Source organism: Mirounga angustirostris, unplaced genomic scaffold (genome assembly GCF_029215605.1).
Source record: "Mirounga angustirostris isolate CCGP_5_RB_7025 unplaced genomic scaffold, mMirAng1.0.hap1 SCAF_9, whole genome shotgun sequence".
Taxonomy (NCBI): domain Eukaryota; kingdom Metazoa; phylum Chordata; class Mammalia; order Carnivora; family Phocidae; genus Mirounga; species Mirounga angustirostris.
In genome coordinates this window covers 96,220-109,808 of record NW_026991717.1, presented here as the reverse complement: position 1 = coordinate 109,808, position 13,589 = coordinate 96,220, and the positions used below count along the sequence as shown (strand labels likewise).

Sequence of the window (13,589 nt, the reverse complement as noted above, 5' to 3'; positions counted from 1 at the left end):
GTGTTTTCCTTTAGGGATGGAAGTATCAGGAGTGTGTGGGGGGGTGCTTTTTATTGCCTCTGTTCCTGTTATGACATCCTGGCCTTTTAGAATTTCTCTTTTAATAAGTGAAGTTAAAATCTGGGAGTGGGGAGAAGGTGTGAGTCCTCGTTCACGGTCACTAAGACGCCTGTGGTGTTACCGCGTGTGATGGATGGAAGGCCGCCCACACCGTTCCCTGGCTCATACCCCTCGTTGCCCCACTGCCCTGGATGGAAGGCCAGCTCTGGCCTGGCCCACAGGGCCCCCCACCGGCCACTGCACACACGTCCCCGCTTCTCACCTGCCACGTGCTCTGGCCTTGCCGAGCGGCAGCCTGGACACGCTGCCCGGTGCGCTCGACGCAGGCGAGTGACCTTTCTCGGGGCGTCTGCTCTGCTTCTCCCCCTGCAGCACTGTGTTCTCCAACACCAGGGCTGACTCCAAACCAGTCCAAAGCCAGTCCAGAACCGCGTGCTGATACTTGTCACGCAGTAGCTCAGACCTCTTCCTCCCTGGGCCCCCAGGGCTGGGGCCCTCTGGGGTATGGTGGTCCTGCTGCACAGCACAGCATCATTCATTCGTTTGGCAAGTCTGCACTGAGTATCCGTGGTGTGCCCCGCGGGACAATGAATGTGGGGGCTTGTGGGGGCGGAGATAGCCTGAGCACAGGGCAAGACCTCCTGCCCTGCTGGAGCTCGGAGCTCCAGGTCTAGTGGGCGGAGGCAGGGTGAGCCAAGTCCCCGCATCTGACCGGCTCTGAGAAGCACCTGGAGTGGGGGGGAGATGCTGAGGTCAGAGTGGTGACTCGGAGGAGGGAATGCAGGTGTCTTGGGGAGTGTGCGCTCCAGGCTGGTGCATGCTTGGAAGAGACGTGAATTGATTGCAGGGCCTGTCCCCGCGGGTTGCAGTGCAGGGAGCTGAGCTCCAGGGATGATGCACACAAGCCATGGCAACAAGTAGTTCCTCTGCTCTGATGCCGCAGGGGCGGGGGAGGCGCTCAGAAGACAGTGTGCTTGTGGGAAGGCCGCCGCGGCCCTCGTGCGCAGGCTGGAGGAGATCAGAGGCCAGCCCTGCTGCCGAGGTCTCGGGCCGCTCGGCCTCCGTGGCCTGGGGGCTCAGGCGGCTCCATGTCAGCTGCCCCGCTCCGCCTGCTGGTGCCCACCCGCCTGCTGAGCCCTGTGTGCAGGTGGGAGTCCCGGCCCAGGAACGGGCGTTCAGAGAGAGGTCCTGAACCGGGGAGCCAGAGGGGCTGGCGGCAGAGTGGGGAGGGCGTCTGCCTCTGGGCAGGGGCATGATTACAAGCCTTGGCAGCTTCCGGAGCTTAGTGTGAGGCTGCGCGCAGGGTGCTGAGCCCAAGGTGCGAGGGTGCGAGGGCCTGGGGGCCCGGGACACATGCAGAGCTCAGTGAACAGGGTGTGTGTGTGTAGATGACTCCATAGGGCGGGGACTTGTTCTCTGAGTTTCTGTGACTTGAGCCAGGTGCCCCTGAAGAGGGCCGGCTGCATTGTGCCCCCCGGCCCCATAACCCTGGGCTCGAAAGGAAACCCCGAGGCTTTTCCTCCTCTGCAAATGCAAGAACAACCGCATGTCCACCGAGGATTCAAGGCGGTGCTGTGTGTAGCCAAGTGCCCCCGAGCAGCCTACTTGCTCAGCCTGCGGCTGTGGCAAACTCAGGACCAGTACTTGTCTTTTTCCAGGAGATGACGGGGACTGGAAGTTGGCAGTAAGGTCAGATGGTTGTGGTGGATCCTGGTGGTTCCCGAACCGGTGGTCTGTGAAGGCGTCTCCGACGTGATGAAGCCGCGTCAGGGCTCACAGCCCCGGGAGTGGTCGGCCCCCCAGCAGGGGCAGGGCTGTGTGGGGCGATGCCCCGGCGTACTCCGGATGGTGCTGGCTGCAGAGGCTGGATCGTGGGGGTGCTGGACCCACGCAACACTGCTTCACCATGGTGGGGAGCTGGGCGTGGCTTTGAAGTGAAATGTGTAGGCACGGGATGTTGGATAAAGGAAATTTTCTTACAAAGGAATGAGAAAGACTAATCATAAAAGATTAATAAAAGGGGCTCTGTTAAAGTTAGGAGCTTGTCTTCATCAAAAGACATCATTAATGGGGAGAAAAGGCAAGGCAAGGGGGGAGGAGGAGACGCTCACAGAGGACTCACATGCAGACGATAGAATAGACACGTACAGTTGAGCACGGGCAAGGCGGGGGTGACCTCACGGAAACGGGGCCACGCTTGTACACGCATTGAGCAGCTGAGGACATGCAGCGGCACCTGTCAGTCTTCTGGGAAATGCAGATTAAAGCCACCGTCTAACAGAGACCTCGCAGGCCCACTGGGATGGCTGAGGTGAAGATGGACAGCACCAAGTGTTAGCCAGGATGTGGAACAGTGGGTGCTTGTGACTGCTTTCACTCTGGAAAATTCTGCAGGAGGTCTGTGAAAGGGAGGTGCAGCCAGGGGTCCCCCTCCTCGGTACATACCTGACAAGATGCATACCACGTGCCACAAAGGACAGGAACAGGAGTGTTTATAACAGAGAGCGGTGGCAACCCAAATGTCTGTCCACAGGATGGATTTTGTACGTGGGAACACGTGACGATGAAAATCAGTGACTCTTAACATGTTACAAGAATGAACGACTTTTTCAAATGTAATGTTTAAGCAGCCAGACAGAAAAAATGATTCCATTTATGTAAAGTTCAGAAATAGGCACAATTTACCCCAGTGTTAGCAGTCAGGGATCTAGCTCTAGGAAGGAGGTGAAGGACAGTGATTGGGAGGCTCCCGAGGGACCTTGAGATGGGGTCAGTTCGTGGTAATTCCGCACACATTTTGGGTGAGTGTATGCACACACATTCTGTTTCAATACGTGTTTATTAAGAAGAAGCTTAACTCGTATGACCCAAATGAGTTAAAGCAAATGTGTGCGAGAGTGTAATTGATAACAGAATAGATGCTCATGGAAACACCTTCTGAAAAGAAAGGGAACAGAGGCACTCACACAACAGAAAAGCTGTGGCTGGATTCAGGCCCACCTCATCGTCAAGGCTGGCGACCCTCTGAGCTCAGTGCTCCTTCTGCTCGGCTCTTCACGGTGTACCTGCAGCCCGTGGTTCTCCCGCGTGGTCACAGGGTGGCTGCCACAGCTCCAGTCTCTGCACATCCTCTTTTATTGGTATTATTATTAAAAGACTTATTTACTTATTAGAGAGAGAGAGCACGAGCATGTGTACACAAGCAGGAGGGGCAGAGGAAGAGAGAGAGAATCTCAAGCAGGCTCCCTGCTGAATGCAGAGCCCGACGAGGGACTCGATCCCAGGACCCTGAGATCATGACCTGAGCTGAAATCAAGAGTCAGGTGCTCAACCAACTGAGCCACCCAGGCGCCCCGGATGTGGGGGAATTTTAAAAGGCAGAAAGTAACATATAGGATATATTTGTTCAGCCATTCACTTTCTTGCTCATACATAAATTCACTTAATAAAAATTTGACTGCCACGTGGCTAGCACACTGAGGGGCTGGTTCTGACGGAGTCTCTTGCCAGGTGCTGCTGGAGCTCGGCGTGGCCAGCCCGCTTCGGGTGTCAGGCTGAGCCTCCTGAAGAAGAGTTATCATGAAAGAGACGCTTGAGGGATGAGCAGGAGGTAGCCAGGTCAAGCTTTAAAACATCTAGGGAAGAAACAAGGAGGGAATCTTTTTTATATAGAACAGAAGAAGCACTAAAAATAAAAGAAAAACTTTACAAGTTGGATATCATGGAAATTGAAAACTCCTGCTATTTGAGACAAAAAGGCCACAGATTAGTAGGAGAATATAATCGTAATATGTATATTATGTATCTAGATACAAAAATTCTGTCTAGAATAGAGAACCATAAAACTCACTAGAAGGACAAAAACTGGATTTAAGAAATGGGCAAAAGATTTGAACAGACACTTCACCAAAGAAGAGAAGCAGTGGCAGATGGGTGCGTGAGATGTTCCTCATTCATTTAGAGCCACTCAGTAGAATGGCTGATTGTTTTTTGAAGATTTTTTTTAAAGAGATCTTATTTATTTATTTATTTATTTTTATGTTTTAAAGATTTTATTTATTTATTTGACAGAGAGAGAGCGAGAGCAGGAACACAAGCAGGGGGAGTGGGAGAGAGAGAAGCAGGCTTCCCGCTGAGGAGGGAGCCTGATGTGGGGCTCGATCCCAGGACCCTGGGACCATGACCTGAGCCGAAGGCAGATGCTTAACGACTGAGCTACCCAGGTGCCCTAAAGAGATCTTTTTAAAAGATTTTATTATTATTATTTTTTTAATTTTTTAATTTTTATTTTTTTAAAGATTTTATTTATTTATTTGACAGAGACACAGCGAGAGAGGGAACACAAGCAGGGGGAGTGGGAGAGGGAGAAGCAGGCTTCACGCGGAGCAGGGAGCCCGATGAGGGGCTCGATCCCAAGACCCTGGGATCATGACCTGAGCCGAAGGCAGATGCTTAACGACTGAGCCACCCAGGTGCCCCTATTTTTTATTTTTTACATTTTTTTGGGTAAAAGAGTCTTGCCTTTTTTTTCTCCCAAATTTTTAAATTCTAGTTAGTTAACATATAGTGTAATATTGGTTTTGGGAATAGAATTTAGTGTTTTATCATTTACATACAACACCCAGTGCTCATCCCAGCAAGTGCCCTCCCTCATCCCCATCCCCCGTCTAGCCCATCCCCCACTCTCCTCCCTCCATCAGCCCTGTTTGTTCTCTATTGTTAAGAGTCTCTCTCTCTCTCTTTTTTTTTTAAAGATTTTATTTGAGAAAGAGAGAGAGCACAAGCAAGGGGAGGGGCAGAGGAAGAGGGAGAAGCAGGCTCCCGCTGAGCAGGGAGCCAGATGCGGGGTTCGATCCCAGGACTCCGGGATCATGACCTGAGCTGAAGGCAGATGCTTCACTGACTGAGCCACCCAGGCGCCCCTGTTAAGTGTCTCTTATGGTTTGCTTCCCTCTTTTTTTCCCCCTTCCCATGTGTTCATCTGTTTTGTTTCCTGTTGGAAACATATTCCACATATAACTGAAATCATATGGTATTTGTCTATAAAGATTTTATTTTATTTTTTAAAGTAATCTCTACACCCAACATGGGGCTTGAACTGACAACCCCGAGATCAAGAGATGCATGCTCCCCAGACTGACCCAGCCAAGTACCCCCAGGACGGCTAATATTTGAAGGACAATACTAAGTGTCTGGGAAGGTGTGGAGCATTTGAGATTCTCATACGCTGCTAGTTGGAATGTGAAACCGTACGATCACTCTGGGGAAGGTCTGGCAGTTTCTTAGGAAGCGAAACATGCACCTGCACAGTGAGCCAGTAAGTCCATCCCTAGGTGTGGAACCGTGAGAAATCAAAGTGCATAGCCATAAAACCCTCGTACAAGAATATTTATAACAAGCTTTATTCATAATAGCCCCGAACTAGCACCAGCCCCGATGGTCAGCAGCCAGGGCATGGCCCGGCAAAGTGCCCCATCCGTACCATGGAATACTGCTCCCTAAGCCAAGGAAGTAACTGCTGGCTCACACTTCAATTCAGATGAATCACAAAGACCGTGAGGCTGAGTGAAAACCAAGTGTGGGTCCCCAAATGGTTCCGTGAAGTTCTAGGCCAGGTCTCAGTGCTCCCTGGTGAGGGGGTGAGCGCCTCCCCAGGATCTCCGGTTGCGAGTGTGGGGAGGGACTGCTGTGGGCACAGGGAGGGTTTTGGGGTGATAGAAATGCTCTGCCGCTTCACTGGGGTAGCGGTTACACAGCCGTGTACCCCCATCCAGGGTCACGGAACTGTTGACTTAGAAGGGGCACATTTTATATGGGATATGTCAGTGTTGATTTAAAAGGAGAAACAAAGAAATAAAAAGCATGTAAAACACCAAGCAGTGTGGCCCTGAGTCTGGGCTCTTCATGACCACCCGGAGCTGCCCAGCCCTTCTGGGTTTGAGTTCACTTTATGTACTGGGGCTGCACTGCCAGGCGCCCAGCGGTCTCTGCAGAGAGGGGAACATTCGCCTAGGCGACAGTCTGTACATGTGTGCGTGTATGCGTATTACATGCACACGTACGCGTACAGGCCTCTGTTGTGTGTACATGTGAGCATGCACACGCACACGTGCGTTCTGTTGTTGTCAGACCTGCGGACTTCTGAATCCTCTGAGGCACACGAGGCATTTAGAGAGCTGGGGGCTCCTCTCAGTCCTGCTCTGGAAGAGCTCGAAGGACCAGCCTGCCAGAGGCTCCGGTCTTACTCCCACCCTGTGGCCGTGAGTCCCTTGTGGCGTGTCTGAGCCTCAGAGGCCAGCCAGCTGATTTCCTTGATGTCTGTTTCTGTTTTCACAACGCATTATGCTCCCCCGCATCCAGTTTCAGAATCCCATTTCAGAATGGTGAATCTAGCATTAACCACATACACTTTTTGTTTTTGTTCTTTTTCTCACACAGGGTTACCTTCCTGCCAATGTGGACCGAAGACCAGCCACTCTCCAGAGAAAGCAGAAAGAATATTTTGCTTTTATTGAGCACTATTACGACTCTCGGAATGATGATGTTCACCAGGACACCTACAGGCAGGTGAGCTCCTCTCCCGTTTCATGTTATGTGAAGAACTTTAACTTGGTGATGATTGGTAGGAGGGAGTGTTCTCTCTAGCGTGTCCCAAACTGGGTGAGAGATTAGTGTTTTCTAATAAATAAGCTTGAGAATAAATAACAGTATGCTTCTAGTAATAGTATTGTTATAGCCATAATGATAGTATGCTTATCTCCTGCTCCTTCTGTGAAAGTGAAAAGGGTTTTTTTAATTGGAGTTACAAAACGGAAGCCTAAGATCCCTTGCCAGGACCCCGAGACCTGGCTCAGGAGCGGGGGGCACATTTTGGCTCAGTGAGCTGCTGTCTGACCTGAAGGCTCGGGAGCAGGCATTTGCTGCTGGGTCGATCAGAGGAGAGTCTCTGTGGGCTTCATGGGAGCAGGGCCCCCTGGGGCACTGGGGGACGGGATTTGGATGGACAAGAGCTGTGCTCGTCAGCTGGATTTGGGGGCACACAGCTCAGTCCATAGCAACACGTGTGGCCACTTGATCGTTTGTGCTGTTCACTTTAATTCAAAATGGGTATCATTACGGCTTCTTGAACAGTCCATTGACAGACGGTGTCTATAATGGGAAAAGTACTTAAAATTGATTTACAGTTCACAATACATTCAGAATTTGCTATTAGAATAGCTTTTGGGGGGCTTTGTAATTCTCACTGTCTTTGTAATATGTGAGAATTCAGAATGGTTTGTGCTGCATTCATTCATTCTCTTATTTTTGTGCTGCATTTAAATAAAAAGTTCGTTCTTAACTGGTAGCCCTGCCTCCTGTTTCTGAAATCAACTTCTGACTTTCCTGAGACTTGTCAGTACTGAATATTTCCTTTTGGAAATCCTTCTTCGAGGTGAAGGAGCCTTGCCGAATTTTTCTGCCTCATATGTGGGCTGTCCACATCTCTCTGTCATTTCGGTATAGATCTGTTAGAAAGCTCCAAAGACAGGTCTTCCCTCTGACTGATAACCGGAGGTTCTTTAAGGTTAATGGATTCTGGGGGAATATCTTCCTCATAGATGGGGTACAGTGGAGCGTGGAGGATTGTCATGCTTGAGAGTGAGGACCCAGAAGAGGGCAGGAACTCACTTCTGTTGCCTCCTGGGGCGGGGCCCCTCTGCCTCGGGGCCCTTTGCCTCTGGCTCATCCTCAGCCTTGCCTCAGTGGCTCCGAGGGCACGAGAAACTGATTTGAGAGAGATTGCATTTGGATTTGGTTAGGGAAATATTAGGTTACCCGGTTTTTCTTTACACTTCACTAATTTTAGGGAATGGGCCAATTTGGCATTGTTTTGAATATGTTCCTCATGAATTTTCATTCAAGAGAAAGACTTCCAAAGGATGATACCAGCATCTATCTATAAGAGTTACCAAGCTGTGTTCTATTATGAATTTCATAAGGGAAAGTTAATAAAAAATGGGTTACATGCATCTTTATTCAGTTACTATGATGGGTAATAAAAAGCTTCCATATTATTGCAAACTCCCAGAATGTGTCTACATTAATATAGCTGAGAACAACGCAGCCTGTGGCAGTTTGGTTGGCTTGCTGGCTCTGCAGACCCGCCTGCTGGAGGTGGACCCCGTCCTGTCTTTGCGGCTCCTGTCTCCGACACGCTGTTCTGTCCAGGCAGAGCCTGGGCTGGTCTGGGGCTCGGGCACCTGCTGTCTCCCTGCTGCCTGCCCCTGGTGGTTGCCCTGCCCTCCCACACTGCCAGGAGGTGGCAGGAGCGCGGGGCCGCGGCCTGCTTTTACATCCCTCTGTGTCCTCTGTCCGTGTGCTTAGTGTCTGGTGGAAGACGTCATGCCCAGAGCACACCGAGTCGGTCAGATTCGAGATTCATCCGGTGTGTCCTCCCTAGGAGGGAGGAGTTCTGCAGCCGTCTGGGCCTCCCCTACATCTCAGCCCTGTACGTGGGGAGCAGGTGGCCTGGAGGGGTCCACAGAGCCCCTTGTGCCCAGCCTTGTGCAGCGCCCCCTCTCAGGTTGGACCTCCTCCTCCTGTTGGCACAGACCACGGTGGGCGGAGTTACGGTGCCTGCTGTCCTGGCCACTCAGAAAGCACATGACGGGCAACTCTTGTGTAACGGGGGGCAGACGTGTGCCTGAGTACGATGGCATGAGGGCAGTGTTCTCAGGGTGGCCCTCGAGGATGCCCTGGTGCAGGGGGTGCGTCGGGCTGGAATCCTCGGGCCCCCTAGGCTGGATGGTTCACCCCTCCCTCCCAGCCCCGCTGCCCGCAGGCCTCCTTCGCACATCGGGTCGCACGCATGTCTCCGCTTCCTCAATCTTCCCCGGGTTGCTCAGAGGGCTTGGGGCTCATCGTTTCCTGTGTTGCTCTTGTCTGGCTCCTTACCTCTCATTTTCCTTCCCATTGTCCTTCATTGCTGCCCATGGACTGTGCTCCCCGAATGCTGAGTCCACTGGCCCCCAACTCCCTCCCGGTTCTCTCCCCTGGCTGGGTGCTGCTGAGGGGCTGCTGGTTTCCGGGTTCTCCCCTGAGGGAAGAGCCCCAGGCAGGAGCCCGTCAGTGGGGAAGCAGCCCCCACGCTGCAGAACGGTGTGGTTGGCGGGGGTCCCTAGGCTGTCGATCCACCTTGTGCTCTCTTCACCAGTCACCCTTTGGGGTATGGCAGGCACCTTCTAGACAAGGACGCCGAGCCGCAGGGCCTGAGTGCTGTAGCCAAGGCTGCAGCACTAATAAGGCAGAGTGAGGACACTGTCCTGGTCCTGTGGATAGTAGGATCCTTGTGGTCACGTACGAAGACGGGGATGGACCTGAATCGTAGACTCCCTCTTGGCATTAAAATGTGCACGTCTTCCTTCAGCAGACCTTTCCCTGGGTGATGGGGATGGTGACCTTGTTGGCCAGTGGGAGATATTCGTGTGGGATATTGGGAGCCAGCCTGTGATGCCGGCTCAAGGCCTGAACGCTCTTACTCGGTTGCTGCTTGAACGGCAGGTGTTTTCCTGGCAGAGTGGGGGCCTTCGTGATGACTCAGGTCAGTCAGGGGCCAAGTAGGGATCAGCTAACACCAGCAGAGGTTTTCAAGTGCTTCCTTTGAGAAGTGCCCTGGATCCCCACGGACTCTGTGAAGTGAAGAATGTGGCCTGGGTGCCACGAAGAAGCTGTCACCGCCGAGAACTTGTACACTATCGATGCCCCTGAAGTGCTCCCCGTGTCCGAGCCTGGAAATCGATGTTTACTAATTGCTATGGATTATGTTGCTGAAGAGCTGAGGGCCGCTCTCTTCCTAATCACGCAGCAGCAACTGTTTGGTCGGGAAGTGTCAGGCAAGCCTTCACGCTGGGACTTAGGGAGCCCCATTCAGGTAGAACTGGCCAACTCCTCTGGAGCCGAACTCGGTGACGTAAGGAATTCGTGTTTTCAGAGTGGGAGCAGCTTAGAGTCCAGAGTAAATTCATTGCTGTTGTTCAGGGTTGCTATTTTAAGCACATGCTTATAATGACATTTGTCATCTTGTAAAGTAATACATCTTTCTCCTGCATCTCCAGATCCATATAGACATCCCTCGAATGAGTCCAGAAGCATTAATACTTCAACCCAAAGTGACAGAGGTAAGAGCCGGGTATCTGGAAATGCCTGTGGGGAGGGTGTTTCCTCCGTCGGGGTGGCGGGTTCCCACGGAACTAGTGAGATGGTTGGTGCAGTTGGGGTGCTTAACCACCACAGGTTTGGGGGTAGCCCTTGTGAACATAGTCCCGGACAAGAATCGCAGATTGTTCTTAAAATATTTTGTGTGTAATATTGAGGCATATAAAGGATACGGGCGTGTGCAGATAGAGCGTACCCTCGTGTCCATCCCCACTGAGGACCGGGAACCCCACTCGCGTTGGACCCATCGTGTTGGAGCTGCTCCCAGTTCTCACACTGCTCTCAAAGGGCCCCCAGGACGTGACCAACCTCCTGACTCTGTGATTCCCCACGACCTCAGCGCGTGTCGTGTGGTGTTGTGGTCAGTCCCTCTCCAGGAAGCAGTGGGGGCCGCATCCTTCCTCCAGTAGCCTTGTCCATCTGCAGCTTGTGGTTTTCTTCCGTGTTATTTTCTCAGATTCATCCAATCTTGTGTCCAGTTGTGTAACAATCCATCATTTAAATATCGCGCGCTCTCTGCGGCCTTTTTCCCGTTGCCGGATATTTGGGTGGGGTCTCATGTTCTGTGCTCGGGACCTTCAGGCGCTTTCTCGCAGGTGCCCATGGGCAGGAGTTTCTCTGGGGCACTGCTGTAGACGTGAACTAGTTGTGTGCTGGGGTGTGAGCCTCCTGAACCCGCAGGATGGTGTCCGCTGCTCCCAGGTGGGCTGTGCTCCTCGAGAGCTCGCTTGCGGAGTGTGAGTGCCGTGCTCCACATCCCTGCCAGGACTTCCCACTTCGTATCCCTCTGGCGGGCATTCTTGTGGTGGCCTTCGTCTGCGTGTCTCTTGTTCCAGGTGGCAGCGAGCACCTCTTCCTGGATTTATGGGTTCCTGTCTTCCCTCCTCTGTGAGATGCTTGTTTCTGTCTTTTGCCCATTTTTCTTTTGGGTTGCTGATCTAATTTTTTATCGGCTGCTGGTCTTTGTATGTTAAGGATTCTAAATCTTTGTCATTTCGCGGGACACACGCGGCCTCTTCCACGCCGTGGCTGCTTCTCACGTCCTTCTTGGCGGCTTTTGGGGACCAGAAGTTCCTTGTTTCCATGCGGTCGAGCTTCTCCATCTCTTCAGATGTTCCGTGCATCTGTCAGTGCCTGCTGTGCATGATGTGAGGTAGGACTCCAGGGAACTTGCCCATGAAGGGACCTGCCGGGCCCGGCCTCGTGCGTGGCCTCCACCTCGTCTGCCCGTGTTCGCAGCCTCCCTTCTGGTGTTCGTCCTCACACTTGTACACGTGTTTCCGTGGTCTCTGTTTTGGCCCAGGACTCAAGGTGTCTTCCCTCAACACCACACCGGCCAGTGAGTCCAGCTGTGTCCTGAGTGGCCCCGCGGGCGGAGCCCTAGCCCCCCCTTCGCTGGTAGGCCTCAGGCCCTCGCACGCCCACCTGAGCCTCACGGTCAGATGGCCCCAGCTTCTCTGTGCCCCGTTGGTGTTTACTGTCTGCTGGTCGTGTGGTGGGAGCTGCACAGAGTCTGGAGACCAGTTTGGGAGGATGGACATCTTCGTGAATCCCAGTCTCCCTTGTCACCAATGTGTGGATTCTCCATGTTCTAGGCCGTTTCAGTGTAGTTTTAGAATGGGCTCCATAAAAGGTCTTGTGTGTGTTTTATTAGATTCATTCTTAATTATCATATTTTTTGTTGCTATTATAAACAGTATCTCTTTAAAATGGATTTTTTTTTTTTTTACCGTTTGAAGTATTTTCTTTGCATCTTGATTGCTCCCCTAAATGCACTTTCAAACTTTGCTGTCTCTTGTATGTTTGGTAAGTTTGTTGAACAAAAATCCTGGATGACGAAAGCAAAAATACTTCTAGATTATAGAACACAAAAGGAGAAAATTAGTCTTCCACAGAAGTATTCATTTTGAGACACTTCTTTTTGATTGTCTTCTTCAGCAGTTGTACTCACTGTATCTGGGAAACAAGAGATAAGATGTTGTTATCTCTTTTTTACTTATTTAATGGAAGGTGGAGTCAGCCATAGACCTTTGGTTTATTTCATTTTTATATTTTTCCCAACACTTGACACCTTCCTTGCAGAGCTGAGCTCACAGCCACAGTTGGTGTTGATTGGTCTACTTGTCTCTGACGTCCTGGGACCTTGGTCCCATTGTTTTGAGGCACCTCTTCCCTGGCAACCGGTCTCTCTGTTAAACAGTTTCTTGCTCTGGGCTCGTGTGCATCCCCTGGAGCTGCAGACCCTGCCTAGGCCCCCGCTCAGCAGGGCAGTGCTACCCAACGGGCTGCTGGGCTCCCCGGGAGGACGTGGGGCTCAGGCAGGCTGCCACATGCAGGAGAGGGCCATTTGGGCCCAGCTCTGGGTGTGCAGGGAGTGAGATGATAAGCAAGGGGCTTTAGGAAAAGTATGGCCTTGTGATCGGCGGTAGGCAGACCCGGTTCTAGTTTCTGACGTTATGGAGGCTTGGCTCAGGGGTTTCTACAACAGTCAGTTGGTGGCCTGACCGCACAGAAGGGTGTTCCTGTCTCAGGCACGGGCTTGCTGGCCGTGGGGTGGCTGCTCCTCTGTGCTTGGCCTCCCCCTCATGGTCCCCGCTGGCCGCTCTGTCTAGCTCTCTGCATCACGTTTGTCTTTGAGCAGCATGAAGGACAACACGCACAGAAGGACGTGCCCCTCCCTTTCCACCTGTTTTGTAGAAGTTGCTCGCAGTGCTTCTCACATCCCGCGGCCAGAACGGAGTCATGGCTTCTCCTTGGTGTATGGAAGCGGGAAAATGTCACTCCGATTGTAGCTGGTCTGTGTGCCTCCCCGAAGGCTGGGGCTTCTGACTGCTCGGGAAGAAGGGTTTCGGCATTTCCCCCCAACCGTCCCCACGTTCCCTGATTCACTCAGCAGGCGAGGTCTGGTTCTGCTTTGGTGGTCCTTCTCCACCTCCCCCCGTCCTCTTCCTCCTGTGGCTTCACTGAGGTCTAGCGGACATAAAATAAAATTCACCTCTTTGAAGTGTGCAATTAGATTGGTTTGATACCTGTATGTAGCAATATGACAACCACCTGAATCATGATCTAGAACATTTCCATCACCCTGAAAAGTTCCCTTTGCTGTCAGCCTCCCGTCCCCACCCCGTGCCCCTGTGAAGTACTCATCCACTTTCAGGCTCTCGAGGTTTACTTTTTAAGAATGTCCTACAAATGGAATCACACGAATTGCAGCCTTGCCTGAGTGGCCTCTCTTGGTGCTCAGACACTCGTTCGCATTGTCACATGTCACTGCTAAGTGGGACTCTGTTGTCTGGGTGTATACCTCAGTGTGGTTACCCATTGGCCAGTACTCG

At 52.1% G+C, this 13,589-nt stretch overlaps 1 pseudogene; it reads left to right on the top strand.

Moving 5' to 3' along the window:
- LOC135361503 (TBC1 domain family member 22A-like) overlaps nucleotides 1-13,589 on the top strand; it is a 126,643-nt pseudogene that overhangs the window by 79,879 nt on the left and 33,175 nt on the right.